The sequence below is a fragment of the Misgurnus anguillicaudatus genome, unplaced genomic scaffold (genome assembly GCF_027580225.2).
Source record: "Misgurnus anguillicaudatus unplaced genomic scaffold, ASM2758022v2 HiC_scaffold_26, whole genome shotgun sequence".
In the NCBI taxonomy this organism is placed as follows: domain Eukaryota; kingdom Metazoa; phylum Chordata; class Actinopteri; order Cypriniformes; family Cobitidae; genus Misgurnus; species Misgurnus anguillicaudatus.
The window spans coordinates 4647787-4658408 of record NW_027395276.1 but is presented as its reverse complement, the minus strand read 5'-3'; positions in this window follow the sequence as shown (position 1 = coordinate 4658408).

Below are 10622 nucleotides of genomic sequence, written 5' to 3'. Positions count from 1 at the left end.
TAACCGACACGCCGGGCCTGTGAATACCATACATCTCTCCCTCCTTTGTGATCCAGTTGTTGCCCAACTAATCTCTCGAGGTCGTCGTGGTCAGGTGGCAAGGACGATCTAAAATTCACGTGACGTGGTATAAGAGTGCTGTGGGTGAGTTTCACTGATTGATGGTGTTTACGCTTGACTTGCTGTGCGTATGCTGTGCTTGTAGCGTTCGAACTGCCCAGCCTCCGACGAGACACGAGATGGTGACATCTGTTGTGGCCTGAATCCTGTAGGGAGAGAGAGAAAATCAAGCCTTGTGCCCGGGGTGTGACAACGAGAGCTTCGTTTACTACTTACCTGAATCAGTGAAGCTCCGTGTGGGAACGAGGATCCCCCGGCACTGTGAGTAACGCAGCCTGTGAAATAACCTGTTCTGTGCTTATAGCAACAACCTACCTGAACCAGTGGAGCTCCGTGTGGGAACGAGGATCCCCCGGCACTGTGAGTAACGCAACCTGTGGAATAACCTGTTCTGTGCTTGTAGCGACTACCTACCTGAATCAGTGGAGCTCTGTGTGGGAACGAGGATCCCCCGGCACTGTGAGTAACGCAGCCTGTGCAATAACCTGTTCTGTGCTTATAGCAACAACCTACCTGAACCAGTGGAGCTCTGTGTGGGAACGAGGATCCCCCGGCACTGTGAGTAACGCAACCTGTGGAATAACCTGTTCTGTGCTTATAGCAACTACCTACCTGAACCAGTGGAGCTCCGTGTGGGAACGAGGATCCCCCGGCACTGTGAGTAACGCAACCTGTGGAATAATCTGTTCTGTGCTTGTAGCAACTACCTACCTGAACTAGTGAAGCTCCGTGTGGGAACGAGGGTCCCCCGGCACTGTGAGTAACGCAACCCGTGGAATAATCTGTTCTGTGCTTGCAGCAACTACCTACCTGAACCAGTGAAGCTCCGTGTGGGAACGAGGATCCCCCGGCACTGTGAGTAACGCAACCTGTGGGATAATCTGTCTATGCTGGTAGCAACTACCTACCTGAACCAGTGAGGCCCTGTGTGGGAACGAGGATCCCCCAGTGCTGCGAGCATCAGTGGAGTGTTTGCCCTGGTCTGACTGTGTTCGATTCTGCCTCCAGGAGAAGCGGAGCGCGCCACGGGTTGCTGGGCCAGAGCCCCGGCCCCCAGTCTTTTCCCCAAGTGGCCCTGGAGGCAAAGAAGAGCCACATTAGTTTTAAAGTTCCCTTTCCCTTCCCCGCCTTCCCCTTTTTAAATATTTAATAAAGCTTGTTTTAATTATAGTATACTCGTCTGTCTGGTCATTGGGGTGGTCTTGGGAAACTCCTCGAGGTGGAAGAGTTAAGAGGGGTGTGGCCCAGTAGTATATTCGGGTCCGCCCCCGGGGTGTGACATGTGTGCTTACGAGTATGCGTTGGCCCTGTCACGTTTTGTCTAATATTGAGAGAATTTAGAACATCCATAAACGCACGTCCTAATGCATCTTTATGGTTATCCACATGAATATTAAAATCACCAACGATAAGAGCTTTATCTACAGTGACTACAAGCTCAGACAGAAAATCTGCTATTTCTTTAAGGAAATCTGCATGGTGGCCCGGAGGTCTATAGATTGTAGCTAAGGCAAAAGAGAGCTGTTTGTGGTTACGATCAGTTATTTCCATATTTAACAACATTAGTTCAAATGATTTAAATTTTAGTTCAGATTTTTGGTTTACTTTAAAAATTTTGTTGTATATTGTAGCTACACCACCCCCTCTCCCCTTTAACCTAGGTTCGTGTTTATAATAATAGTCTTGTGGGGTGGATTCGTTTAAACTAATGTAGTCGTCTGCTTTAAGCCAGGTTTCTGTTAAACAGAGTGCATCTAAGTTTTGGTCATTAATTATTTCATTAACAATAGGTTCTTTATTGGTAAGCGATCTAATGTTAAGAAGGCCGAATTTTAACATTCGAGGTTCATCTTGTAATGTATTGTTTTCTAATTTTATGTTGGTCAAATTTGTACGTGATGTGGCAAGCGGTGCTCTGTATTTGCTTGTTCGGGGAACAGATACAGTTGAAATGTGTTGATATTCTGGTAAGATCGACTCGAAGTTCTGGGATATATGTGATCTAGACATATCATGCCAGCTAACAGACGGACAGTTAAGCTGATCCGTCTGTTTCCTGACCTGGGCCCTGGATAGTCATACTATATCAGAATTAAGAATATTAATCAGATTTCTGGTGAGTATAGCACTTCCTTCTGATGTCGGATGAAGGCCATCTCGGGTTAGGAGAAATGGTCTACCCCAGAAATGCTTCCAATTGTCTATAAACCCTACATTATGCTGAGGGCACCACTTTGACATCCAGCCATTGAGAGACACTAATCTACTATGTGTTTCATCTCCCCGGTAGGCGGGGAGGGGACCAGAGCATATTACATTGTCTGACATTGTTTTTGCAATTTCACACATCTCCTTAATATTATCTTTGGTGATTTCCGACTGTCGGAGTCTGGTGTCATTTGTTCCGGCGTGAATAACAATCTTAGAAAACTTCCGTTTAGCATTAGCCAGCACTTTAAGTTTGGATCTAATGTCAGACGTTCTGGCTCCCGGTATACAGTCGACTAGGGTGTTTGGTGCCTCAATGTTAGTGTTCCTGAGTATAGAATCTCCAATGACCAGGGCACTTTTAACAGGTGTTTCAGCTAGTGTATTCCTTAGGGGATCGAATCTGTTAGAAAGTACCGTAACGTTATGGGTCTTAGATGGACGCCGTATATGACTATGCCGCCTGACAGTCACCCAGTTAGACCGCCGACTTGACTCTGATGTCGGAACCGAGCCATGTGTATTATGATAAACACTATGCGCGCTCGATACAGTATTTATAATGTTTACATTAGCATCTGATGTCGGAACACTATGTGCGCTCGATACATTGTTTGTAATGTTTACATTAGCATCTGATGTCGGAACCGAGCCATTAGTCTTTTCGCTCGATACAGTATTTACAACAGTAACATTAGCGGTTTTGCTATCCTCAACTAGCGTTCGGATGCGCGATTCTAGTTCAGCAACCTTCTCAGTTAATCTTAATACTTCAATACACTTAGTGCATGTAAACCCATCTATGCTAACGGCAGAAGCTAAACTATACATGTAGCAAGTAGTACATGTTACAATAACAAGCGGAGTCTTACCGCTTTCATGCTGGGCGATGGCGTCTTTGTTTACCCGAACGCGCTCCGCGGAGCTGCATCGCGTTGGGGGTTTGGTTGTGGTACGCCTCAGTCGCCTGCGAACGTCTGGGTCCAGGGTGATGTTGGGCATGCTGAATCTGCGAAGGCCGGGCAGCGGCTCCTCCACAGCTTCCCGATCGCTTTCATGTTGGGCAATGGCGTCTCCGTTCACTCGCTTATGGTCCGTAAAGCTGCATCGCGTGGAGCACTCGTTTGTCGCATTCGTCGGTCGCTTGTGGACGTCCGGAGACATGGTGAAGTGGGCGCTGTAGCTCGCGTTGGATCTGCTCAAACCGATCAACTCCTTCGCAGCTTCCCGCTCAGGCGAGGACAGGTCAGAAAAGCATATATCAGATGAATCCGCCATTAGATCGGAAAATGCTAGCTTCAGTCGGCAGCGTTTGTTGAAGCTAGCGGGCTATATGCTAACACTGTGGGTGTTTATTAGTGATAAATAGTTTCACGTGGTAGTACTGCTCAATAATCCTCACGGTAAAGTATTCCTAGGTAAAACTTAATATATAAATAGGAATAAGATAGTAAAAAAGGCTTTTAGATGAAGAACTCGACGGAGCTCCGATGCACGATCTGTTCAGCGTGAAACCGGAAGTGAGATAGTGCACTTGCCTTCCATGACATGTTATGCCATTTATGCCTCCAAACATATAATGTGATCCAAACTGTGAGTTTTTTTATCCGTCACACATCCCTAGTAAAGTTAGTACACAGTGATAGCCTTAAATGCAATTGTACTAATAGTTGGCATAATAATTTATTTCGGTGTTTCGGTTTCGGTTTTTCGGCCTTGGTTTCCTTTTTTCGGTTTTCGGTTTCGGCCAAGAATTTTCATTTCGGTGCATCACTACTCTCTTCTGTTTCAACTTTTGTCATCATTTGAATTTGTTTCTGCTGATTAATAATTACTTCCTGAGGAATTCCTAACATTGAGGTTCCATACAGAATTTTAATGTAATTTTTATCAGCAGAATGAAAAATCAAGGGATTTTCTGTTACCTCCCATTGACTTTGTGAGGCCTTTTTCAGCATAGGCCCAACATCTTTTGATTTCCAATTTTCCCCAACATACAGAGATATATGTGGTACAGAATCAGCTATAGTAAACCATTTGTTTGTGAAGTCATTCTCCTTTAAGGTTATAGCTGCTCCCTGTTTGCCTATTATGATAGAATCTGAGATTAACTCAATTTGTTGCCCTTTGGTTTCTTCCTGCCATCTCGTTTCAAGTTCTGTACCTCTTAAAGGATCATACATCATTGCACAATGGAACCGTGACTTTGGTATTTGTGCATCAGGAATCTGTGCTTCAATGAATTTACCCCATTTATCAAGTGCTTGTTTAACCTCATTCTCAATCTGTCCTAACCAGTACACATTAGCTTTTGGCTCAGAGATCATCATTTGAGTTCCTTTTATATCCACATACACTCCCTCTGCAGAACACCAAATTTTAAGACCCAATTTACACAAAGCATCTCTTCCTAAAAGGTTAATAGGAGTCTGGTTTGATATCAGGATTGGTAAGGTCACACGGTTGTTTTTCGTTTGTAGACAAATCGGAGCGGTCATTGGAATTAACTGAGTTTGTCCCGAGAATCCTATTGTCTTTACAAATTTGCCAGACATGGGGAGATGTGATGCATGATTTGAATTTACACATGTATAAACCGCTCCTGTGTCTACCATCATGGGTATGTTTTTTCCTTCTACTTTAACCTGTAAAATTGGTTCTTGATTTGCATTAGTGGTTAAAATTGGTAACTGACTCTCCCCAATAGGATTCTCTGGGCATCCCTAAAAATCTGGGTTTGTACCTACCCAGGGATTCACAGGACCCCGCACAGACCTCTGCCAATTCTTCCCCCTTCTACCCCCAGGGGACTGGGTCCATGAATGGCTCGGACAAGCACTCTTCAAATGACCTTTTTCTTTGCACCCCCAACAGATGATGTCAGAAAGTCTTTCTGCTCCTCTCCTGTCCCCTTGTGGTGGATTTTTTGTCCACCCCATCGGCCCTGGCTGTTGATTGTATACATTGATGATGGGCACGGGGGTCTGGTGTGCATTAGGAGGGTTTGTTGCGGGAGGGGTCGGCTGAACAGCTGGTGGAGGAGAAGTAACAGGAGCCATCACTGACATCTGGTTGTGTTCGTCTTTCTGCACGGCTGCTTGAATCTTTCTCTTGTTTTTGTTTGAAAGTTCTTCCAGCTGTAACTGTGTCAGTTTTCTTCGCAGTTCTTTCTCTTGCGTTTTCAGTTTCTGTTCATTTTTTCTGAATAAGTCCACAGCATGAGACACATGGTCACAAAACTCTTTGTGTGATTTAGAGTTTAGACCTACCACATCTTCTAGTTTGCTTTTTACAGTCTGTGGCATAGCATCCACTATGGCATTTCTAAAGAGGGTGGTCATTAGAGGATCCCCCTCGGGGTCTCCCTCAGTCTCTTGTTTCCATCTTTTTAATTGTCTTTGAACGTAAGTGAGGGGATTTTCTGTTTCCCCCAGTTCCTCCCCCTTCAGTGCCTTGGGGTCGATTCTGGTTTCATACTCAGTTCGTAAAACTCGCCACACTTCGGGGCGGTATGCATCAAAAACAATTCCATCCATGTCGTAGGAATTCACGGCTCTGTGTAGATTAGCGTCTTGGAGGATCTGATCAGTCTTAGCTCCCCCTACGATCTTCGCTAGAAGGGCTTTGATGTCTCCAACTGCAATCAGCTTTCCAGCTAATTCCTCCTCCAAAATCCTGATGAACTTGCCAGCCCCCTCGTGGATATCCGGGAGTCGGTTGACGAGTCCTTGAAGATCCTGTGAAGCCCAGGGGACGTAATTCCCTTGAGCTCCTTTAATTAATATGGGGAGCTGTTTTGTTAAAGGTCTAAGTGATTTTTCTTCCCCGCGTGACCATTTCCCCACATCAACCAGGGACTCCGCTCTCTCTTCGCCCTCCCTGCTTTTTTCATATGTTTCATCAAATAAACATTTTTCTTCACTTACTGCTCTTTCTAGTAAGTTCTCTTTTTTACTCTCTTGTTTTTCTTTTTCTCCCTGCTCATATGATTGCTTTGCACTTGGTGTTTTTATGTTATATTGCGTTTTCATCTTTTCTAGTGCTGTTCGTGCTTGTTTGTAACAGTCTAACTGTAATGTTTTTTCTTTTGTTGCAAGAGCTGATTTGGTTTTAGGTCTTACAACTGGCTCTCTCTCCTCTTCCTCCTCTTCCTCATCATCTTCTATTTCCACAGTTCCTTTCATCTGCATCTCACCCAAAATCCCAACAGTTCCCTTGAGCAATGGAAACTGACCCTCAGAGCTCAAATAAGGAGGGGGGTCTGCATATTTTTGTTCCTTAGCCTTGGTTTCTTTTTCCAAGTCTTTCAACAGCCTTCTGGCCTGCTTTAAATGTTTACGCAGACATTCCCCTTCTTTTTTGAACAAAGCTAAAATCTCCTGCTCCCTTTCACGTTTTTCTTCTCTTTTTTTGTTTTTCTTACTTATCTCTTTGGTTTTGTAATTTTTAACCAATGTTTCCATCTCCTCACACAATGCCACATCAAAAGTCCCCTCTTCTGGCCATCTGGTGACCATGTTTTTTGTACGTTTTTGCCATTTTTTAGACACTTTATTTATAAGATCCTTACACAATGGATACTTTGATCCCAAAGTTTCAACAGGACTGAATGCCATGTCTTTATTCATAATACAAAAACCCTTATTACACTTTGTGGGTTTATTGAATTTTATACGTTCAATTGTTTATTCTCCTATATGTCCCCACAGGTTTTTATGCTTTGAAAGGAGATTGTATAAAATGTTTTCAAATCCAAAACATATCAAACAACAATATCAGCCATCTTTATTTCTTAGTTAAACCTTTATTTTTCATACAGAAACTTTGTTTTGACCAAACCTTCAGTAAGAAACTCGCATTCGTATCAATCCCTTTATTTATTTTTGGGCTCCCTTCATTTTTAGGGCTCATAACGCACACTCTAACCCTTTATTATTTTTAGGCCTTATACATCCAGTCTTTTGTCCCTTTATCTACAGGGCTCAACACTCATCAGTATCCCTATTTTATAGGGTTTTTCAAACTTTCATAAGTATCCCTTTTTAATAGGGCTTATCAAACATTCACTCTACACCCACCAGACAGCAATAAGACCCCCCTTTTTCAGCCCAAAGGCCTGTCCAAGGGAAACGCTCTCACTGCCTGCCAGATGCAGAGTTTATTTAACAGTCTCTCAGCAGCTTGCAACCTCACTCAAAATTCCCACGCTCACAGACACAGACACAGACACAGAGTACTCCAACACTTAAAACCAAAAAACCACACAGTTTACCTTATAACTTAAAACCCATTAATCATTTCACCTCCATCCACATGATTAATAAACAATATACAGATAAACACTGTATATCAACTCGTAATATTGATAACACTTCCTCCACACAATATTACCTTATGTGTCCATAACACTTCCTCGACAGGACACATAAACAATATACAGATAAACACTTCCTCAACACTGTATATTACCTTACCCGCGTTCTCTTCACTTACAAATCTGTGTCAAATCACTATGGTCTTAATAGCCAACCCATCAGTAAGTCAATACAGATTCATGCATGCATGCCTTTGTTAAATTGTACCCTTGAAATCAAAACCCCTTTCACATATATGGTTCTTAAATTTAGAAGAGCTTAAATGTCTCACCACTTTGGGCAGTTCTGGCAAACAACACAAACCTAATTTATAAGCAAAAAGTGCTTACCTTAGTATATGGCCATTCTTGTTTGTGTTGTTCGTCAGGTCCGCCCAGGTGGTTCGGTACTTCAGCCCTTTTCTATCCTGTTCGTGACGCCAAAATGTTGTGGTTTCCCTTTTTAAGATGCAACAATCTTCAATCGTAGGTTTTGATTTCAAAGATGGACTTTATTGTCAGCAAAATAAAGCCGTGAGGAGATCTTGCAAGATCCACTAAAGTTTTACTGTACCCCAAGTGGTATATATATAAGGGGGCCTCCCCACCCCATGTACTCCATATATGGTCTAATATTCAGTAACATATGGTTTGTATCATATGGAAAACATATGGCATCACTTTGTCAAGAGTACAGTACGTCTTTTGTCTCGGCCTTCGACATGTAACAACCTTCGCCATGTATAAGAACATACTGCAATGCATGCTGGTAAATTTCATACACACAATGGTGAACTATGGTTATATTCATATAGAAAAACATAATGGTAAAGTAAGATTATACTTAATTCCTTTATATTCGGATTAAAACAAACTTCATCACCATCCACGCCAATAACTGTAAGCCAGAAGTCGCTAGATTTCCATTGAAATGAATGCGGGCAAGCGATTTTGCGAGGTTTGTTTTGTAGAAAGACTTTCTTTAAAATGAATTTCGTTTTGTATAAATTGTATCTTAATATTAATCAATGTTTGATCAAACAATTGCCTCGATTTAATAAATAAGAAGCAAACCAAGAACGTCTGTGGTGTGGATTGAAGTGAACCCACTATATTTCCGCAGCCTACATCTTTCTGCTTTAATGCATTTCTTAAATTAATGTCTCAATTACACAGTAGGCTTATAGGTTGTTATGATAGGCTATTTGTTGCTTAAAAGCAATAGGCTATATTGTATAAAGTGTAGCAATAAACGTGGCGTGACTTATAGTGCTGCTATATCGCTATATCAAACAACATCACTATGATCAGATGTTTTCTTTCTATTTTTTACCCCGCTGTCATATTTGTTGTGTGTTTATGTTATTGAGAGGAAAGCGCAGCACATATTTATAACGTGTTGTTATTCAAAATACGTTTTCTACATGCTTGCAAACAAAGTTCTCAAAGTGATCATGGCTGAAAGCTGCTCGGGAATATTTCATTATAACGCAACATTCAACTGCTTTAATAGTTTTTAAATAGTTATCAGGCTTACTTATAATTTTACTGTTTTTAACCTCTTAAACCCTGAGGACCCAGTCCCGGGTACAAAATTTCGTATTTTGACTCAAATAAAATATTCTTTTAATCTTTAATGGTCCATCATTGACCCCAGTAACACATATGAGATACTGTTTGAAAGCTTAGACTCTCTACTTTCTCCAGATATGCATCACTTTGAGAAATCTTTTACTGTAAGAAAGTTATTTACACTTAATTTACACTATCACCCCCCCCCCCATAATTTTTTATATGATTTAATATTCACATATTTCATATTTTTCAAGTATGACAAACATGGGCAAGTCTTATATCAAATGAAAGCTCTCATTCTCAGGAATAAGGCTACAGCGTTATTTTTGTTCTATTATCAACACATATCCAACAATAGTTGAATGAATAATAAGGTAAAAAATCGTCTTTTGTAAACATATGGGAAAATTGAGTGTGGACTGCCTCAGATAGCACATATAGCCACAAATGATACATCATCTTTTCTCTTAGGTCCTACTCTAAAAAATGAGTCCATTCACAGCATTTTCTTAGGTTGTGTGCATGAATAATCCCTTGTTATTTATTATATGTCCAAAACAAAAAATTAATATTTATATGAAAAATGTATTTTCGGACACTTCAGTAAAATGAAAATAACTTTTGAATGCGACATGCTAAAGAGATCATTCTTTTTTTGGGTGTTTACTGTCTGCTGCTGCTAACAACCAGAACTGTCTGCAGTCTGCTAGAGCACACAGAACCAGAGTTATACACTATCAAAGGCAGTATTTACAACATATAAAAAGAAAATTTGGGGTTTCATCATATGAAAAACATCATAAATAACACTACTTGTCACAAACAGCAGCTTTTTATGTAACTTCAAAGGGTTTTCTTTAAAATGATATAAAGCAATTGCATTTATTCCACTGTATGTGGTTATGGGAGCACTTCAAATGTTTTTTGGCAGAAATTTAACTCCATAAGCGTTTTATTCCTCCCATCAGTTGGAGTAAAATAACTTTTGCATAGATTATGATAGAGAAAAAAATCTTTTTTCCTCTGTAAGCTGGCAATTGCTGGAATCAAACAAAACTGTCTGCAGGGAGCTGAGGCACTCAGGGCCAGAGTTATACACTTTTAAATAAAAACTTTAGAAAAAAAACATCAAAAAGCGCCTATTTATTTTTGTGTTTATTAGAGGACTGACATCACATACAACCATGTTTAGCACTTTCAACAGTGTTTTATGTAACTTCAAAGGGTTTCCTGTAAAATGATACCAAACATTTGTATGTAAACCTCTGCATGTGGGTATGGGAAGCTTTTGAAATTGGGTAGGCCAAATCCAGGCGAAAATCCCCAAAATAGCTTCAGGGTGGAAGAAGTTAACATAACATGCAAT